The 20,345-nt window shown below is 45.6% G+C and overlaps 1 pseudogene; it reads left to right on the forward strand.

Annotated features, from left to right (window-relative positions):
• Positions 1-18,686: 18,686 nt before the first annotated feature.
• On the forward strand, positions 18,687-19,984 carry LOC120232857 (annotated as a pseudogene).
• The last annotated feature ends 361 nt before the right edge of the window (positions 19,985-20,345 follow it).

Raw genomic sequence — 20,345 nt, forward strand, 5'->3', positions numbered from 1 at the left:
CCAGAACAGTATTTTTAACTTTCAGAATATAAGGATTATGTACAATTTATTGAGGGACAAAATCTGGAAGTTTACTTTTCTGGTGTCTTCTGTAACTATGCTAATAAAAGTAGCTAACATTACTAGACTGTCTCAACCCAGACAGCAACCTTCAAGGAGCCTATCTTTTGCTCTTAATAATATTATAGCCTCTTTAAAAAGAAAAAGGTGGGGGGGGGAGGCATGGGAGGGACAGAGGAAGGACTTTTCAGTTCTATTATCTTTGGCATTTTCTACTTTCTACCAGTCTGGAGTTTCTCAGGTCTTGAGACAAGAAGCACATATTCATCTTAGACATTAAAAAAAAAAAAAAAAAAAGAGTCCTGAATGTCTTTACAGTTTCTTCCTGGAGCTGTCTAGAGGGAACTATTTATTTTGCCTCTTTACCTTGCAAATAGCTAACGGCTTCCAGCCAGGGCTCAACCCAACCCTTTTGTGCCCCGGAGCCATCGCTGTGTCTTTAAAAGAAAACCGATTCTCTGGAATGCTGTGCGTGCACATGCCTGTCGGCCTCGGCAGGCCCCACTTGCTGAGCAGGTAAACCAGATCCTTCTGCCGGCCTCTGCAGCCACATTCCAGCCAGGCAAGCTCCTACTCTCTAATTGTTACCTGTCAAACAGGTCAACCAGGCACTTGGGTCTGGTCCAAACACGCGCATGTTCCCACGAAACCCTAAACCTGCAAACCTTTGACCTCTCTATAGTTACCCTGATTCCCTTGATTATTTCAACCAGGGCTGATTTAAATCCAAATGATGACTTTTTAACGGGCACATAGTTTCTTTTCTCTCCCCTCACCATGGATGGTAAAGCTGATCACGTAGTGTTAGGGGTTTCTGGACTAGCACACCATGGTAATTCAAACTGACCAGAAGGCAAAGATCAGGGCAGCAGAGCTCCTGAAATGAAATCCACTAGCCCTAAATCACTCATAGAAATCACAGGCTGTCCACCCCGACCAAATGGCAAGTGAATTCCCTAGGGTGGATTAAAAAGTGGAGGTGGCTCCCAGGTGAAAACTCCTTTCCTCTCTTTTCTGGCCCTGGGCTGGCAGCTGAGAATGTGCCCTATCGGCCTCAGCCTCAAACTTGCTGCTTATGAGACCTTGCATAAGTCACAGGAACTATTCGAGCCTTAACTTCCTCTCTCCCCAGTAAAGAGTAGAAGGAGGCGACACAGGCTCTAAGGCCTCTTCCAGTTGCAGTCAAAGTAGGGGGATCATGTCAAAGGAATGTCAATGCCTCTTTATCCTCACTATTTGGGGCTGGGTGGGAGGCTTGGGCACTGGACCAGGTTGAGGCCATCTTGATTGGGTTACGAGGTCTGGGGACTTTCCTCAAGCATGGGTTTCCCCTCTTGGGAAACCTGGATAGAGTACAGGACACCCATCTCTGCCTCTGTATCTCACCTCATGGGTGCAGTCCTTAATTGGGAGAGGTGCTTATTTCGAGTGCTTTGGTAGTACAGACTATCCTTTTTACTCTGCTGGTAATGAATTCAGACCCAAAGCTACAGGCGCACTGAATCCAAATGCTTCGTTTTACAGATAAAGAATCTAAAGGCTCGAGAAAGAGTATGAGTCACCAGATGTCCCTCAGTTAGCCAGGCTTTGCACTTAAGGGACCGTGGGAGTTAGCGAACACTGTGGGCTAGCAGAATCACTGCCAGAAAAGTGACATCGAAAGATGCTCCCTCTCAAGGCAGATCCAATTAAGGAATGTCAAAAATCCCAGCAAAGAACACAAGCTCTCTCTTCTGAGATGGGTGGTGCTGTCGGGCTCGTTTGCTGGGGATGGGGCAGCGGGGAAGGGGGAGGCGGTGGGAGGTTCTCCTCTTGGGCTGGACAGGTTATTCTACAAAGAGCTGAGGATCCCTGCATGCGGAGCCGGGTCTGGCACTTCCTGCTCGTTCATCCAGCTCAGACTTGTCTGCCAGAGCCAAACCTGCAGGGCCGGCTCTCAGTAGAGAAACTTCCTTGAGGCTCTGGCATGGTGGAGTCGGGCGGTCTGCAGGCCTGTTTAGCATCCTTCTCATGGGTTGAGCATTTCAGAAAGGCACAGTGTACAGTGCATGGGCTCAAGGAGATGGACTCCAACCAGAAGCCTGCCTGGCTTGGTCCCTGGGTGCCATTAACTCCTGAGGGCTGCTCTATGCTGTGGTGCCACGACCTATTCCCACACCACCTCTCCCCCACCCCCCAGACACACACACACAAAAGGGTTATATGGACGGAAGGTGCCTTCAGAGCTCAAACTGGATGAGCGAGCACTTTGTCTCCTTGTGAAGACCTTCGGGAATGTGTAGACCACTATGTGGTTGCTTTAAAATACAGATTACACAGTATTTACACAACATACCTGATTAGCATTGTCTTCTTCTCATTACCAAACACAAAACTTTCCACACATAATTTATTGTTCAGCTGTCAGCTTCCATCAAAGGCCACACATCCTGATTTTCATACTCTTCCCCACTTCCCTCTACCACGTATGGGCTGTGGACCACCCAATCAGTTGTGTGGGCTTCCTGAGCTTTCTTCACTGCATGATGGGAACGATGTCCTACTTAAGACATGGCCTCACTGTGTGGGAGAAATAAGATAGCGTTCTCTGCCTGGTATGAGGCTCCACACGTTATGCATTTAATATCAGCTATATTTGTTGCTGTGACTGCCATAAAACTTATTAAAATAGTTTTAATAGGCCCAGTTACAGAATGGTAGTTCTGATGATCAAAAAGTAACTTCAGAATAACTCGGAGTTCTTTATTTGCTGGTCTCCAACACTGTGAAAGGGGGCTTCTCACACATCATAGCAGCCTTTGATGGTCCACGCGCTGCCTTCAATTCCAGGCTTCTTCCACTGCCGTCCCTCGTACTTCTCGCTGCTTCTACTGGTCATTTGTTGGTAAGTGAGGGGGGGTGTAAAACAGATTTTAGCATCAAAGACTCCAAAGCGTGATTAGAAAAGGCACCCTGAAGGAGAGGGAATTCCCGATCATGGCCTGGGAACTTCTCTACCCTCGTCTTCCTCTGTTGGCTATAGCTCGTCTAAATGACAACATGGCAGTAATGATATTGGGTGCCTGTCCCTCCCTGACCCTTTCTTTAGGTCACCACACTGATCACAAAGCAGGCTTTCAGAGAAAGGAGTCTAAAGCCTGAGCGAATCTACTAACAGGGTAATCAGCTCCCAAATCCTCAAGTGTTGACAGCTCTCGTTAAAGCTCTGCCTTTTCTAAAATCAGAATGGCCCGGGGCTACCCCAAGCACACTCCACAGGGCAGGGCCAGAGCCCTGTCCCCAGTAACAGCAGCCTGACCTCTGGCTGGGGTGGACGAGGAGGTTTGCTGGACATTTGGCCCAGGGGTTGATAAGGAAGTAAATCAGTCAAGGTCCTACCTGGAACAGATGGTGTGCTACACAAACAGTTGAATTCTGGCTGACTGAGCCCAGAACATCCACTGAATCACCAAATCCTTTCCATTTTACTCCCTAAATCTCTCAAATCTATTGACTGCTCCACATTCTCATTGCTCTGCCACTTAGAGCACTGAGGTTTTGCATTTGAATTAATGCAACAGCATCCTAAATGAGCTTCTAAGAATGGTTTATGTGGCCTTTGATGGTCTAGCTAAGAGTTCTCATTCCAGCCTCACTCCTGGCCACTCCCCATCTTGAACCTGGAGCACACCACACCTACTGTTCCCTCTTCCTGGGACACCCTCCCTGCCTAACCCCTGTCCATCCCTATGCATCACTGTCTTCAGCAATGTCTACACTCTACCAAACCGGTTTGAACAACCTCTCAAGCTCTCGCCAGTACAATAACAGGCAGATGCTCCATCCCAGTCACTATCACAGACTCTTCAATGGGCTGTTCAGTATGTGTTTTCTCATGTAATCTGTAGGACCACACAGGTGTGACCATGCCCACTTAACAGACAAAGAAACCGAGTTTCAAGACATGAAACAACTCGCCTACAGTCAGCCAACTGAGACAGAGACAGAGTCTGTGTTAATCCAGATCTATGTCACTGAGGCCTATGCTTTTAACTTCTACAAGAAGCTGTCCCAAGAATACTCAATTCACTCTGTAATTAAATGAGTCAGGGGTCAAATAATTAGTTAATGAGGCTCTGAAGCAATAATGAAGGAGATCAAGAGATTCTCGTGAGTCTCAAATTCAAATTCAAGTGAACATGTGACCTTTCAAAGGAAGGCGTCTGGGTCCTCTGGGAGCAGCTGCTGTTTGAGCCACACTAGCCTAGTCAATTTTATTTAAAAAATTTTTATTTTTTTTATTTTAGAGAGAGAAAGAGAGTGCTCAAGCAGTGGTGAGGGGTGGGGGAAGGGCAGAGGGAGAGAGAGAGAATCCTAAGCAGGCCCCTTGCTCAGCATAGAGCTGGTCTTGGGGCTCAATCCCATGACCCTGGAATCACGACCTAAGCCAAATCAAGAGTTAGACATTCAACTGACTGAGCCCTCCAGGCACCCCTAGATTAGTCATTTTTACTCACGTATTTAAGAGACACCTTTACAGCCACATTCTGTAAAAGTGGGGGGTGGGGGGATGGTGCTTGTCTGGCTCAGTCGGTAGAACATGGGACTCTTGATCTCAGGATGGTGAGTTCAAGCCCCAAGTTGGGTGTGGGGCCTACTTAAAATAAACACATACATACACACATACATTCATACATAGGATTTTGGGTACAGACGCACATTTTTATTTTGGGTTAGACACTAGCGATTAGAAAGTTTTAAGAGGGAATGAGGTCTGAAAGGCAGTCCTCCAAAGGCTGAGAGGTAAGGAGTGGCCAGAGTGGCCAGAGAGAAGAGACCACCCAGAGACTAGGAGGAAGAGCCAGGGGGAGGATGACACGTGGAGGGGCTCTGGGAGGTGGGGGGGGGGGGACGCAAGAATGCCAGCACCCTTCCCTTCCAGAGATGCCCAGTGCTCCTGAGCTCACAGACAAACTAAATTTGATGCAGAAGAAACCATCTGTCCCGGTACTGGTGGTGGTTAGAGACATGGCGGAGGGAGAGCTTGAATCTGAACTGCTTTAACCAGCATGGGAAGGCAAATAGTGTGAACCAAGTGCTTTCTGATGTCTCACCTGGGTACTCCCAAGAGGGCTTGAGGATTCAATGTCTGAGTTGATGACAAGAAGGACATGACGACATCAACTGATCTGGCTTCCTTCCCTTACAGAGAATGAGAGTCAACATGGTTTAGCCACGGGCTTTGATTGGAAATAAATATGAACAGGAGCAGACAATTAAGACTCTAAGTGTGAAGGGAGTCACATCCAGTGGCTTTGGCTCCTTCCCATCCTGTTCGCTTTGCCCCAGAGCCCTTGCCTGTTGGACCTCTGGTTTCCGCTCCAAGGGCTGGGATTCAAGATGGTGAAAGAATGAAGATCATCAGTTCAAAACTTAGAGAACGAAGCAAGATTTACTAAACAAATGATGTGAGAAAGGAATGTTTTTCTTAACCTAGCCATCATAAATCTTTTCTGAGATGAGGTAAGGTGCAACATAATGAAATAAAATAGAAATTAATATTGGGACCCCTGGGTGTCTCAGTCAGTTCGGTGTCCAACTTTGGCTCAGGTCATAATCTTGCGGTCCATGGGTTCAAGCTCCATGTCCTGGCAGCTCAGAGCCTGGAGCCTCCTTCAGATTCTGTGTCTCCCTTTTTCTCTGCCCCTCCCCCACTCGTGCTCTGTCTTTTTCTCCCTCAAAACAATTAATTAATTAAAATAAATATTAAAAAAATAAATACTGAAGTTAAGAAGAGAAAGGTAGTTACGGTGCTTATAAAAATTCCTTAGGGAGCACCTGGGTGGCTCGGTTGGTTAAGCAACTGACTCTTGATTTTAGTTTAGGTCATGATCTCACACTCGTGGGGCCGGGCCCTGCATGGGGCTCTGCTCTGAGCATGGCACCTGCTTGGGATTCTCTCTCTCCCTCTCTCTCGGCCCTCCCCCTCTCAAAATAAATAAATAAACTTTTTTAAAATTTAAGAAAAAAATTCCTTGAATGTAAAAATATAGAACTAAAACCCACCATGTCATCAGTAGCTTCCATTGAGTCAGCTAAAGAAAACAATCACACCAGATGAGGAAACATTCTTTACAAAAGGTCTGCAGAAATCAGCTTGTGCTTTATGAGTGAGCGTCGTAAAAGAATGTGCAGGCTATATCTCCAAATGGAAAGTATTGCTCCTGTTTATGGAAGAAATACGTTTAAACTTGAATGTCAGAAAACTACGTGAATCAATTAGTGGCTGAGTGAAGCAACTGAAACGCATCCAACCTCCTACCTGCAGAAGGTAATAATGTTTCATAATAATGAATGATAATGGCCTGCAATGGCATGTGAGCCCTGCGAGGCTGAAACACACACACATGCACACATATTCACACACACGAAACAGGATTTGTGCTGCTCACTTACTTCAACAGGAAGTCCTTCCATGGAAAAAGTCATAGGACTGCAGATCCATTTGTGTTCAAAGCAAATCAGTGCTGACCCTGTCGGGAGCTTTGGGGAAAAAGGGACCATCCAATGGAGTAACTGGCTAAAGCTGTCTGCAGAAAGACACTAGCCTAACTTCTTTCAGGAAGAGGGAAGGAATAGCTACATTGTTCGGGTTGTATTATTATATTTATTAGCTATATTAAGAAAGTACAGGGGCACCTGGGTGGTTCAGTTGGTTAAGTGACTGACTCTTGATTGGGTTCAGGTCATGTTCTCGTGGTTCATGAAATCAAGCTCTGTGTTGGGCTCTGTGCTGAGCGTGGAGCCTGTTTGGGATTCTCTCTCTCCCTCTCTCCCTGCTCCTCCTGCACCAGTGCTCTCTCTCTCCTTCTCTCCCAGAAATAAACATTAAAAAGAGAAAGTACAATTCTTATGTGAGCAAAATTCGAAAAGAAGCACTCTAGCAGCCTATCGTGCATCCTTGAACTTGCCAAGGGCTTTCTGAGACGACATCATCACTTCCCTCCAATTTTATTATTTTTTTACTTTATTTTTACTTTAAAAAACGTTTTATTTAAAGTCCAGTTAGTTAACATACAGTGTAAGACTAGTTTCAAGCGTATGATGTAGTAATTTAGCACTTCTGTACACCACCTGGTGCTCCTCACAAGTGCCCTCCTAATCCCCATCATCTGTTTCACCTATCCACCCCACCCCCCCCCCCCCCCCCCCCCCGCTCTGGGGACCATCAGTTTGTTCTCTATAGTTAAGAGTCTGTTTCTTGGTTTGCTTCTCTCTTACTTCCCTCCAATTTTAATCTAATTGGGTTGACCAAACCAGTGCACACGGAAGTGCGAGCTGTCTACAGCAATGGATGAGTGAAGAAAGTTTGTGAGGCTTGGTTACCTGGGGACACAGGAAGTCTGAGAGCAGAAGAGACTATGCCATGGGATTAGCCAGCAAAGGGCAGCCCCATTAAATAAATTAATTTAAAGAAATCACTTGGACTTGAAATGTCCCAGCTCTGCCCGGGATGCCCGAACAAATCATTACAAGGATACTTGCTGGGTATCTTCAGGGCTTATGATACCGTGAGACTTAGTATTTGCAAAGTGCCTTATGTATGGTATCCTCTAATCCTGCCGCCACCACAAAAAGGCGTGTCCTGACACCATCCTGTTGTTCGAGTGAGGAAAATGAGACACAGAAAGGCTGATTGTCTTACCCTAAGAGACAGAACTACTAAGTGGCCTGAGATATTAACCACTATCCTCTACCAGCTAGAGAGTAAATGCTCAGTAACTGTTGAGCCTTCCTGGTGAGCAGAGAAGCTGTCAGAAGCCTCGGGATTAACCTACTGCTTCTGCTGAAGTAACACCTGCTTTGAAACACAAATACTTGGTTTGGAAATCTCAGGGGCATGAGCGCATTCATAACACAGCAATCAGACAAAGGATTTTCAGTGAACCGCTACCACTCAGAATATTTGCCCATTAAATGTTGCAGGGTCTCCTCGAAACATTCTATTCAGCTTAAAATGCTGATTATAACAAATAGAGTTTTGGCAACATTTCATTCTTTCCCAAACTAGCATATCTGATTCTGCCTAGTTTTGTCAATAGAGGTTAGGTTCAATGCATACCACCTAATTTCTGGATTTGGTGTTTGCTGCTTTTGAACCTGTAAGAGGTTCAGCTAAACATCCATAGGAGTCAGAAGTCTAACTCAGTGAGATTTTGGAACAATCCAGGAAATGCTTACATTTCATGGAGGTTTCATTTAAGGTGATCCAGTTGTCCCTCCCGGAGACTACCTCCTTTACTAAAATCCAGCATCAGAGCATCAGGATTAAATGACACTGAGATGCCACGATTCCCAGTTCTACTTGTGGCATTAGGAATGTGTTACATTGTTTTCTTACCACCACTTGCACATATTGTTTAGGCCCCATTATTATAGTCAACATATTATACAAATCACTTGGATTTTTCTTTTTGGTACATTGGAATAGAAGTGTTCCTTACACAAAAACATGTACGTGATGAGACCTAAAAGACATAGCTAATAAACCAGAGAGGGTAACGTACCCCAGACAAATTTCCCTGCAGGTATTCAAGGGGACATATACAAGGATGACTCTTGCAGTGCCATGGTGTTTGGGAGCTGGAGGCAATGTGAGTGAATACCACTGGGGGTGCGGATGGGGAAAATGTGTTGGAAGCACAGACTGGAATATTCACAGGAACAAAAGACTGGATGGAGAGAAACATGGATGGACTGAAAGATGAACTATCAGAACAAGGCTGGAGCACAATGCATTGACATAAAAAAGGACAGGTATTGAAAGCAGCAAAACACATTTTGACAAGAATGCATACGAACAGAAGTGTACATTGTATATGCATCTAGTGTATTACGATGGTTGCCTGTGGGGGAGGGGGTGAGAAACTTAAAGGAGAATGGAGTAAAAGGGAATAAGTTAAACAAGAGAGGGCCTTGCATGGCCCAATGAAGACAATGTACTGTGAATGGATGGATATGACAAACTCAGCTCTGCATCTGAGGTCCAAAGCCCAGAGAAGAAGTACATTTAACCCCAAAAGATTTTAAACTTGGGTGCTCAGCCCTGTGGCTCCTGAGTGAGGTGTTTGAGAGCAAGGTTAATGATTTCTGGTGGGTTTTTTTTAAGCTCCTTGGATGTGCTTGGATGCTCTTTAGGCCAGAGGCTCTCAACCTTGGCTGGACAAGAAAGACACCTGGGGAAAAGTAAAAAGAAAATCCCACTGGACCCCACCTCCAGAGCTTCTATTGGGTCTGTGGTGATGCCCAGGCATCTGTATTTTTCCAGCGCTTCCCAAGTAATTCTAATGCGCATCCAGGATTGAGAAACTGCATTTTAGGCTTTTTCTTTCTCTTCTCTAGTTGAAAAGTTCTGTTCTTTGGCATTTGAAAAGAGACAGCTGAAATCAGATAATTTTCCTTTTGCCAAACATTAATTTCATGGCTAACAGAGAGCACCAAAGATAGCATAATTCATTTATTCTTTTGATTATACAATTAAAACTTTTTGGCTGGGCCACTGTGTGTGCTTAGGGGGCATACTGCATAATTCTAGGGGATGTGTCACAGCACAGTTTATGCATATGTTGCTCCTTGGAGTTGACCAGTGCACAGCCTGCTCTGTTGTACATGGCAGCCTATCTGAGTGTCCACTATGTGCCACACACTGGTCTAAGTGTCCTGGCTACATTGGTGAGCCAGATGACAATGTCACTGCCCTGGTGGAACTTCCAGACTCCAGGAAAGGTGGTCACAAGGTGATTTCCATGAAGTGTGGCTGTGCAGTGGTGGGAGGGGCACTTCAGGAGCTCAGATAAGGGCCCCTCACCCAGTCTAGGGGTCAGGAAGGGCTTTCTGGAGGAACTGAAATTTGGAGCAAAATCTGAAAGATAAATACATAGGATGATCTGGGATGTGGAAGAAGGTGCTGTCCACCAAGAGGAACATCCCTGAAAGGGTAGAGAGATTTTACCATGCTCATAACATAACAAAGGAGCTGAAAGAAACTCACCAGAGTGAGTGAGTGTGATGGGCAGGGATAGAAACTTCCAGAGGAAGCCAAAGTCTGGTTACAAAGGGCATTGTGGACCAAGTTAAGAAGTCTGGGCATTATCACACAAAATAATCAAATATGAGACTTAGATAATTCTGGCAGCAAGTTAAGAGTTGATGCTATAGGGAGGCAAGAGGGAGCACGTGCTGGGAGCCGCACTGGCCTCGCTGGATGACAGTCACAGCAAGGAAATGGCAGCGTTTGCACAGCTCCTGCCCTTAACTCTAAATTAGGCTCTTTGTCTCAGGGCTAGACTCAAGCCCCCTTTATTATGTAAGTCTTGGATCTGCAAGGCCGTTAGGAAGAGCCTTTTAACAATCATCCACAATGTTTTCATCTGAAATCTCTTTGGAAAAGGCAGGAATATGCTTTTCCTTATGAGCAATCTGTGTGGGGAATATTGGTCTGATCTGGAATATTGTGAGGCCTGGTCAATACCAGCAGCCTCATTTCCAACATGAGCCAGTAGTAGCAGAAGGAGATACCAGTTTTCATTTCTCATGGCAGGAGCTGTGCAAATGCTACCATTTCCTCGCTGTGACTGTCATCCAGCGAGACCAGTGTGGCTCCCAGCAAGCACGGAAGACTAGTTAGGGACTATTGTGCAGATTGGAGTCAGAGATGGGGTGGCTTGGACAAGGCCGGGGAAAGAAGAAAAATGGACATGTGCCAATGGTGTCCCAGAGAGACAGATATGGAGAGTGTCTGAGGGAAAGGGCTGATGCTAGACAGAGGTGGGGCCATTCATTGAGTTAAAGCACAGAGAGGAGGAGATGATGGGGTGGAATACAACAGGGCAAGATGGTTTTGGGGGGCTAGGCTTGCAGGCTCAGTTCCTGGGAAATAGGCTCTGAGACCCAGTTTGATGAACAGGGTATTCCTTAGGGTGTGCTCTTGATCGCAACACAGAGAAACAAGAGTAGGCAGAAGGAGAGATCTGACTTCAGGGCGGGCCTTATAACAGCTTTGTTATTAGGCGAAGTATATTTTCCAAACATGGCCACACCAATGTGTGTCCCATCCCACATGTTCTTATTATGGTGAGCTCGAAGCTCCTCCATGGAGAGGTGGGGTCTATGTCTATATTCTTTAACTTGGGGGGGACTTTTAAACTGCTTGACCAGAATGATGCTGTGTGACTTCTAAGGCTAGGTATAAAAGGTAACATGGCTTCTGCCTGGCTTTCTCTCTCACCATATCCATTTTAGGAGCCCTGAGTCAACAAGTATGAAGTTTGGCTTCCCTAAAGTGTCCATGCTGGAAAAAGAATGTAGAGAAATCATGTAGAGGTAGAGAGAGATGTCCGAGGAGGCCAGTGGTCTAGCTCTCTGCAGTTTGAGCATGCCCAGTCCAGGTGCTAGACACATGAGTGATTGGGTGCGCTTTTAAATGTACCCAGCCCCAACCTCCAAGCTACCCCAGAAAATGCTGAGAGAAGCAGAGACGAAGAATCTTTTTTGTCCCTTCTTCAACTTGGAGCCCAGACCAGACTGCAGATTCATGTGCAAAGTAAGTGTTGCCATTATCTTAAAATTACACTTTGGGGTGGTTTGTTACATAGCATTAGATAACCAGCCCATCAGTTCGCCTCTCAAGGTACTTTAGATCTAGGATGGTCATGGGGCACCTGGGTGGCTCAGTTGGTTAAGCATCCAACTTTTGATTTTGGCTCAGGTCATGATCTAATGGTTCCTGAGTTTGAGCCTCATATCAGGCTCTGCACTGACAGCAAGGAGCCTGCTTGGGATTCTGTCTCCCTCTCTCTCTCTCTCTGCCCTTCCCCACTTGCTCTCTCTCTAAAAATAAATAAAAATAAACTTAAAAAAAAAAAAAAAAGAACTAAGATGGCCTTTCAGAGCTGTTCCAAGTTGGGCCAAGATGGCGGAGGCTTCATATCCCACACTGATAAGTGACTGGATGTGGCTGCCTGAGAAGCAGTGTGACCTTGGACCAGGAGGGTCTCTCCAGCTGAGGCAATGCTGGAAGGGGTAGACAGCTGAAAGCTGGATACAAACAGCAGTCCCTGCAGCAGGGGCAAAAAGTATTCCCTGAAGGGGGATCTGGGCAGCATACTGCTATGACCACCACAGCCAAGGAGACATCAAGCCAACTACATAGTCCAGAGCTTGGAAGGGCATGATATTGGGAAATATTAACTGATAGCACAGGGTTTCATCCTGTGGTCTGAGAACTGAGAACAACCTGCACTGAATCATCTCAATGTAGCCTCCTGCCCTGCCCTGACAAATCAGCACTTAGGATGATTTGCCGTCTCCTTCAGATTATCCTCTTGCCCACTAACATTGTGAATCTCTGGATAAAGATGATATCAAAGCCATGGGCAAGTAGATGAGGTGCTCCAGGGAGATTAAGTAGGATGAAATGGGAACCCTGGAACACCACCATTTGCGAAGAAGTTAGAGGAAGAAGGGCTCACAAGGAGAAGGGGTGGGAGTGGGGAACACAAGTGGTTCCCAGTAGGAGCAGGCACTAGTTGAAAATACAGATGCAAATCCAAGAAGGGTAAGAACACTGGAGTGTTTATTGGGCTTGGCAATAAGGAGGTTCTTGTTGGCTCTAACCAGGGAGTCAGGGCGGCTGTTAATCACGAGGGGTAGCTGTGGTGAGATTTACCTTGGGGATCCTGGGGCAGAGGAAGGGACTAGAGCTAAGAACAAGTAAATTAGGATTGTCTTGGGATGGACCCTCTGCTCAAAGCAAAAAGAAAAGGGCTGACAACAAAGGCAGGATGGGAAAGAGTAAATAAGTTGAGAAGTTAAAGGTAAGAATATAACCCATCAGGGAGATGAAAGGCCAGCTAAAGGAGCTAAACCCAGGAAGACGTTTATTATCAACTGTTCTTCAGGGTTTATACAACCCAACTAAGGCAACTCAGAAGAGGCTCTAATTAAATAGCCACTTCAGGGGCGCCTGGGTGGCTCAGACAATTGGGCGTCCAACTCTTGATTTTGGGTCAGGTCATGATCATAGGTCTTGGAATTGAGCCCCACATTGGGATCCAAGCTGAACATGGAGCCTGGTTGGGATTCTCTCTCTTTTCTACCTCCCTCTGCCTCTCTTCCCCACTCACACTTTCTCTCCCTAAAATAAAATATATATATATATATATATATAAAATAAAATAAATAGTCACTTTGGTAGGCAAGAGAGCAAATGTATTTGGAGTCAACAGACGTTGATTGGGTTCCCAACACACAAAGTAGTATCTACTTGGAAAGCCACTTAACTTTTTAAAGCATTCGTTTCCTTATCTGTAAAATGGAGATATAATGCCTAGCTCACTACTTTGCTGCAAGGACTATAGCTCATCCATTCATTCAGTGAGCATTTCCTAAGCATTGCCATGGGCCAGACACTACACTAGACCTGAGCAAGAGAACAGGGAACAGCACAGACTGGCCTGTCCCCTCCTGTAGCTTGTCCTCTAGTGAGAGATCAGCATTAAATCGATTATAACAACACTGACATCACTACAATTGTGGTAAGTGCTATAAGGCAGAAGAAAGACAAAGTACATTAGATGCCAAATAGTGTCTGGGATATCGCAGCTGTGAAGAAATGACGTTTACAACCTGCTTCGCCACTGGGAAGATATTTAATGGCACCATGTTCAGAAAAATGGTGAAAAGAGATATGTTATATTCAGTATCTGCAGCTTCTCTGTCTCTGCGGTTTACCCCTACTGGGAAACTGCAGTGTGTCACATTTTTATTATTAGGATTAGTACTTAATTAGCACCATTAAATACTTCCGGGAAGAACTGAGCAGACTGGGAGGGAAGAGGGAATTGTTTCTCGGCCTTCAAAATTACATGCGAAGTTGGTGGCCTGTGTCACTCGAAATGGAAACTTACTCTTGAAATTTTTACGCAGGACCAAAGGTTTGTAACGTGTTTTCTCCTCCTGCTTTCATTTGTTAGAAACAGCACAAAGATGGTCTTTTGTGATGGTAATTGGCGTAGCATTTTGGCGCCTCTTTTGGTTTTAAAAAATTTTTGAAGTAATGTTAACATAAAGCTGACTCATTTGGCAGGGAAGTTTGCCAGTGTGAGTCAGGAGTGAGTAGGATAGACATTTTACATGTCATCTGCCAGAAGAGTCGCTGTGAATAGCCCCCACTCAAATAGATAGCAGTCCGAACCAAGCATGGGGTTTGCTACTCACCACAGCTCTGTGACACACTAACTCCGTTTTACAGCTGAGGGAATATCGAGAGACTCAGAGGTTTCCAGACTTGCCCAAGGCCTCCCAGTGGGGACTTGACCCAGGCTGTATGTTTCCTGAAACCCAGTCCACCACCCCAAGCTGTCACCGGAAGAGGAAGAAGCAGGAATGGGGCTGTGCTGCTGGGTGGTCCCCGTGAGGAGGTCAGCTGAGGGGCTTCCAGGACTGCCGCTCGCTCAACCCCACCCTCCTCTACTTCAGCAGCCTCCAGTCCCTCACACATACATGATTTGGGGTCAGGGACAGTGTGGCCCTGCTCTGAGGGAAGACAGCAAGGTGACTACAAGTGAGCCTGGGCCTGGGAAAATGCTGACTGGGCTGGGCCCGGAAAGGAACTTGGGCAGGTTAGTGCAGCTGCAGTGGCTTTGCCAGAAGTATGTTGTGCAAGTGAGAGAGAGAGAGAGAGAGAGATAAAGTGTGTGTGTGTGTGTGTGTGTGTGTGTGTGTGTGTGTAGGAATGTGTGTGTGTGAGAAAGTGCGTGTGAAGGAAGGAGTGCTCTGTGATCTGGTGTGTGTTCTGCACGCGGATATGTTGGAGAGCCAGTGTGCATAAGACAGCATGTGTTCTTGTGTGTGTCTCAGAGCATGTGTGTGTGACCATGAGGTGTGTGTGGTAAGTCTCAGCATGTGGGTGTGAGACATTGTGTTTGTGTGTGAGAGAGAGAGACTGTGTATGTATGAAGAGTACCAGCGAAGAAGTTCAAAGATGAAGGTGCTATTTAGCTGCCATGGGTTACTCTGAGGCATACCCGCTCCTGATTGACTGGGACACCGCATTTTAAATTTTCTTTAAGGGGGAATCTGAAGGCACAGAATCGCAGTGTTACCTGAGCCACTAATCCCTGGGAGTGAAATTCCTACACACCAGCAGGTATTATTTAGAGCCTTTCTCAATTAGCAATCATAACACCTGAAGCTTTGAACAGTTGTTGTATGTTTATCTTTCTCTTCAAGTTCACTCTGTTGGCTCTCATAGCCAGCCAAGTTCAAATAACCTTCTGTCTGGCAGCCATGAAGACAACACCCCCAGCCCCCACCCCAAGCAGTTATAACCAGACAGAGACTGGAGACGATTTCCATGATCTCTGTGTGTGTTCTGCCGCCTTTTTATTTAATTGTGCTTTACGACGTGCCTACGTCCATCAAGGATTTGTGGTAGCTCACAAAAGTAAACCCACACACCCAACACAAATGTTTCAGAAACACAAAAACACTCAGATCAAAACTCAAGCCATGGGAAAAGAAAAATGTTCCAGGGTGTGTGTTCGGAGGCTTAATTTTCACTTACAGTAAAAGAGACCCAGTAGAAGTGTAATACCAGGTAATGATTAAGATTGAGCCATTAGGAGTTAAGCCTGTCAGGATTTTATTGCACTGTTTGCTTAAATTCTCCAAGCCTTGTTTTCCCCATTACTAAAAATGGGGACAATGATACTACCTATCTCATAGGACTGAGAACCAAGTAAGATACTGTATAGAAAGTGCCTAACACAGAGTCTGGCATACAGTAAGCAATCATTTGAGTTGTGCTGCCATTTTTACTGCCATTGTGGAATTTTAATTACACCCACATTGCCTCTCTTTCTGGCTGTGTGCACACATCTTCGTGGGATTTCTCCTTCTTTGGCCACATGTGAAGACAGGTAAAGAGAATGTATTCCTGGAGTCCCATCATCCAATAGCCCAACTGGGATGCTATGGACCTCTCCTGTGCACGACAGCAGGATTATTCAGGCTCTCAGTCCCTTGGGATTTCTTTAATTTTCTTTTTTAGCTTTGGCCTTGTATGCCAGCTCTACTGGACATACACATGGGTTGATCTGGCTTGTGGCCTCTGTGGTCTTCAGGTGCGGAGCTAAGAGGAGTTGAGGTGATGCCATGTGCTTTCAGGTGGGCTTCACTGAGGCTCTTCCAGGGGTACAGTCCGAGGAGATCTATGGGCCTCTTTCTGTACCAACCTGAGCTCTGTTGCTCTCTGGAAATGCATGCTCTTCACAGCAACCGGTATCAGAGAACACTGGTAGCCGATTTGATGGCCACAGTCTATAGCACAAATACCTCCGTGTGCTTTCTGTACTCCACCCAAAATACCTAGACACACAGCCATCATGTCCGTTATTTTCTAATTATCACCAGTGGCTGCTGTGTCCTCCCACCTCCCAGCTTCCCCTCAGCTTTGCCTCAGTTCCCCAGCTTCCTGAGGCCAGCGTCTCCTGGACAGGCAGGCGTGGAGGAGTTACCCCAAGAGCTATTAACCTAATCCTGCCCAGTATTTGTTTTCCATGTGGATGTCTCCCATTTTCTCTCCAACCAGCAAGATGGGTTCAAGGGCTGCAGTGGTTCATTTCTTATCTCTACATCTCTGTCCCCATCTCTCGTCCTCTGGTCTACCTGGTGCCCGGCACTTAGTATGTGCTCTGTAAATGTTGAATCCGAGTGCGAGTGCAAAAGCAAGGAAGCAAAGGAATGAAGTATGTTGCAGAGAAAATGTTAAAGCAGAAGTAAGCCCTAGAGACCCTTACATGGAGCACCCACACGAAACAGTCAGGGAGACAGAGGCTGTGGCTCCCTTAAGACAGGAGGAGACTCAGCAGCAGGACCAGCGTTGGGGGGGGCGGGGGCCCTCTCACTGTGCTGCCAGGCTGCCTCTTATTTCCTTCCTCGGTCTTCATCTAACATTTTTCTCAGAGAGACTCCAGGAGTCTGCACGGCCCTACGTCAGCTCCATCTCTCCTTGAAGTCACTAGTTGATTAACTACAGCATAACTTAGCCTGGCCTCATAACAAAACCAAATCAATAAATATTGATTGAATGTCCACTTTGCCGACAGCCAGGTGAGAATGAGAGAAGGCAGGAAGCACAGAAGAGAGAAGCTGTGTGCAGCTTCTCTGCCTTATTAATGATCAGTCTGACACCCCAGTTCACATTCAAAATCCAGTCCTGGGAAGGCAGCAGGCATGCTTGTGGGCTTTCGGCTCAGAAGGATAAGGCAGGGAGGTCTCTACTGGCTCCAGAGAAAGCCCCTTTCTCCCTCAGGCAAGAGGGAGAGGAGAGAATGTTGTGTAAATAATGAGTCCAAAACTACACCCTGTTCATGTACCAGAATTCCAAGAATGATTAAACCTGACTATAGCTCTAGGATAAACAGAAATTTAACATTGCAATTGCCCGTGCACTTTCTCTCCATGTCTGTCCGTCCCCCTCTGTCACACACACATGCACACACACAATGTGAACATCTGCTGCCTCCTCACTGGTTCATAAGGACAGCTGTTTAGTTTGACGGAAAAGTAACACTGGACACACTTAAAACACTTGACTGCTGGCCCTGCTCAGGCACCCATTCATTGTGATCCTGGCTTCCTAATTTCTCCAGGCCCCTATGTGTCCATTTTTAAAAAGTATTAATACTGATCTCATTATTTATCTGCTGTACAAGAATGCCTAACTTGATAGGTGTAACAATCCTTACAAGCTGAGACACTATATGGCCCACACAGTTGAAGTATTCTTTTAAAGCTGACTATAGACTTCAAGTGATTGATAGAATAAGTGTCTTTATAACGAGGAAGCACCAGAGCTCCCTTTCTCTGTCTCTGTCTCTGTCTCTCTCCCATGTGAGGACACAAAGAAAAGGCACTAGTCTGCAAGAGGTCTCTCACCAAAGTGAAATGGGCTGGCACTTTGACCTTGGACTTCCCAGCTTCCAGAACGGTGAGAAAAGAAATTTCTGTTGTTGAAACTACCCAATCTATGGTGTTTTCTTACAGCAGCCACAAAACAAACCTCAGTAAGTTAAAAAGGGTAGAAACAATACAAAGTATGTTTTCTGATCACGATGTAATGAAATTAGAAATCAATAGCAGGAGAAAATTGGGGAAACACACAAATATGTGGAAATTAAACAACACGATTCTATATAACCAATGGATCAAGAAGAAATCAAAAAAATGCTTTGAGGTGGGTCGCTTGGCTGGCTCAGTTGGAGGAGTGCGACACTCTTGTTCTCCGGGTCTTGAGTTTCAGCCCCACGATGTGTGTAGAGATTAGTTAAATAAGTAAAACTTAGAAAAAATAATTTGAGGCAAAATGAAAATGACCACACAACATATCAAAATGTATAGAACTCAGCTATAGCAATGCTATAAGGGAAATTCATAGCTGTGGCTGCTGATATTAAGGAGGAAGATCTCCAGCCAACAATCTGATCTCCCACCCTGAGATACTGGAAAAAGAACACACTACACCTAAAAGTGAGCAGAAGGAGGGAACTAATGATATAAATGGAAATTTAGGAAGAGCTGACAAGATGGCAGAAGAGAAGCGGAAAGAGAAGCCTACCTTCCACAAGCCCACCTACCCAGGCAGACCTCAACCAGCTGCTGGACATGCTCTACAAGCAGCTGATGCAGCGCTGAAAAGATGGGCATCTCAGCCCAGGTATGTGAAGGAAGAGCACTCGATACTGAACTCCTGTGCAAGGCCAAGAAGGAGGCTTCCCACAGAGGGAAGCTGGAGGTGGCTAAGATGCACCTGTAGGACATGGTCCATCCTGCCCAAGATGGTGGCAGCATTGTGGATGTCTACAATGGCAAGACCTTCAACTAGGTAGAAATCAAGCCCCAGACGATTGGCCACTACCTGAACAAGTTCTCCATCATCTACAAGCCTGTGAAGTCTGGCAGACCTGTCATCGGGGCCACCTACATCTCCTCTGTATCTCTCTCAAGTAGCCTGTTTCACCAATAAATTTTTTTTATCTTTTAAATTTTATTTAATTTGAGAGAGAGACAGAGAGATGGAGAGGGGAGGGGCAGAAAGAGTGGGAGAGAGAGAATCGCAAACAGGGTCCACACTCCATTAGCATGGAGCCCAATGTGGGGCTCCACCTCACAAACCATGAAATCATGACCTAAGCTGAACCAAGAGTCGGACACTTGTCTGACTGAGCCACGTAAGCACCCTATAACCTGTTCCACCAATAAAGGCACAGACTTCTCTAAAATAAAAAAAAAAATAAAATAAAACATAAATAAAAATGTTTATTTTTAAATTTTTAAATGTTTTTTATTTTTATTTTTGAGAGACAGAGACAAAGCATGAACAGGGGAGGAGCAGACAGAGGAGACACAGAATCTGAAGCAGGCCCAGGGCTCTGAGCTGTCAGCACACAGCCCAATGCTGGGCTTGAACCCACTAACTGTGAGATCATGACCTGAACTCAAGTTGGATGTTTAACCAACTGAGCCACCCAGGTGCCCCCAAATAATAAACAAACAAACAAACAGACAAAGTGCAAATTTAAAGAAATAGAGACTAGAAAAATGATAAAAAGAAGTCAATGAAACTAAAAGCTGGTTCTTTGAAAAACTCAGCAAAATAGACAAACAATTAACTAGACTGATTAAAAGTCATCTATAAACAGACTTTTGGATTTAAATGGTCTTTTTGCTCTGGGTAGGAACCTCGGGCCCTTACTCATCCTTTCCAATGGCCAAAGAGACTGAAGCTTTAAAAGCTGGTGGTCTGGCCAACGCAGAGGCAAGACTGGAGGCCAAGTGTCCTGTCCACTATGGGGGCCTTCTGACACTCAACCCCCTTCTCTAATTTCTCACACCCAATCAAATGCTTGTATGTCAGCTTGTACTTGAAAGGCAATAGGAAAACGATGAAGAGAACCTTGCCATGATGTTAAGCTGAGAAATCCTGAGCGAATCAAATCATTGCCTCCTCCTTTGTCTTCTGCACAAGTCAACAGGTATCCTATTTTGAAGAAAGAATCACTCTTCCAAGCATTGGACCTACTTTCTCTGATTGCTTAAGGACAACCCAAGGCTTTAAGAGATGCGGTAGCAGAGAACTTATATCATGCTTGTATAAAGAGCTGTTCCCTTTCAGGGTCACAGTGACTTCCGGCATTACAACGCTAGACAGGGGAAAGTTGAGCAGTGGAAGAGCTCGGGTGTGT

Source organism: Hyaena hyaena, unplaced genomic scaffold, assembly GCF_003009895.1.
Source record: "Hyaena hyaena isolate Hyena2069 unplaced genomic scaffold, ASM300989v1 scaffold_79, whole genome shotgun sequence".
Lineage (NCBI taxonomy): Eukaryota > Metazoa > Chordata > Mammalia > Carnivora > Hyaenidae > Hyaena > Hyaena hyaena.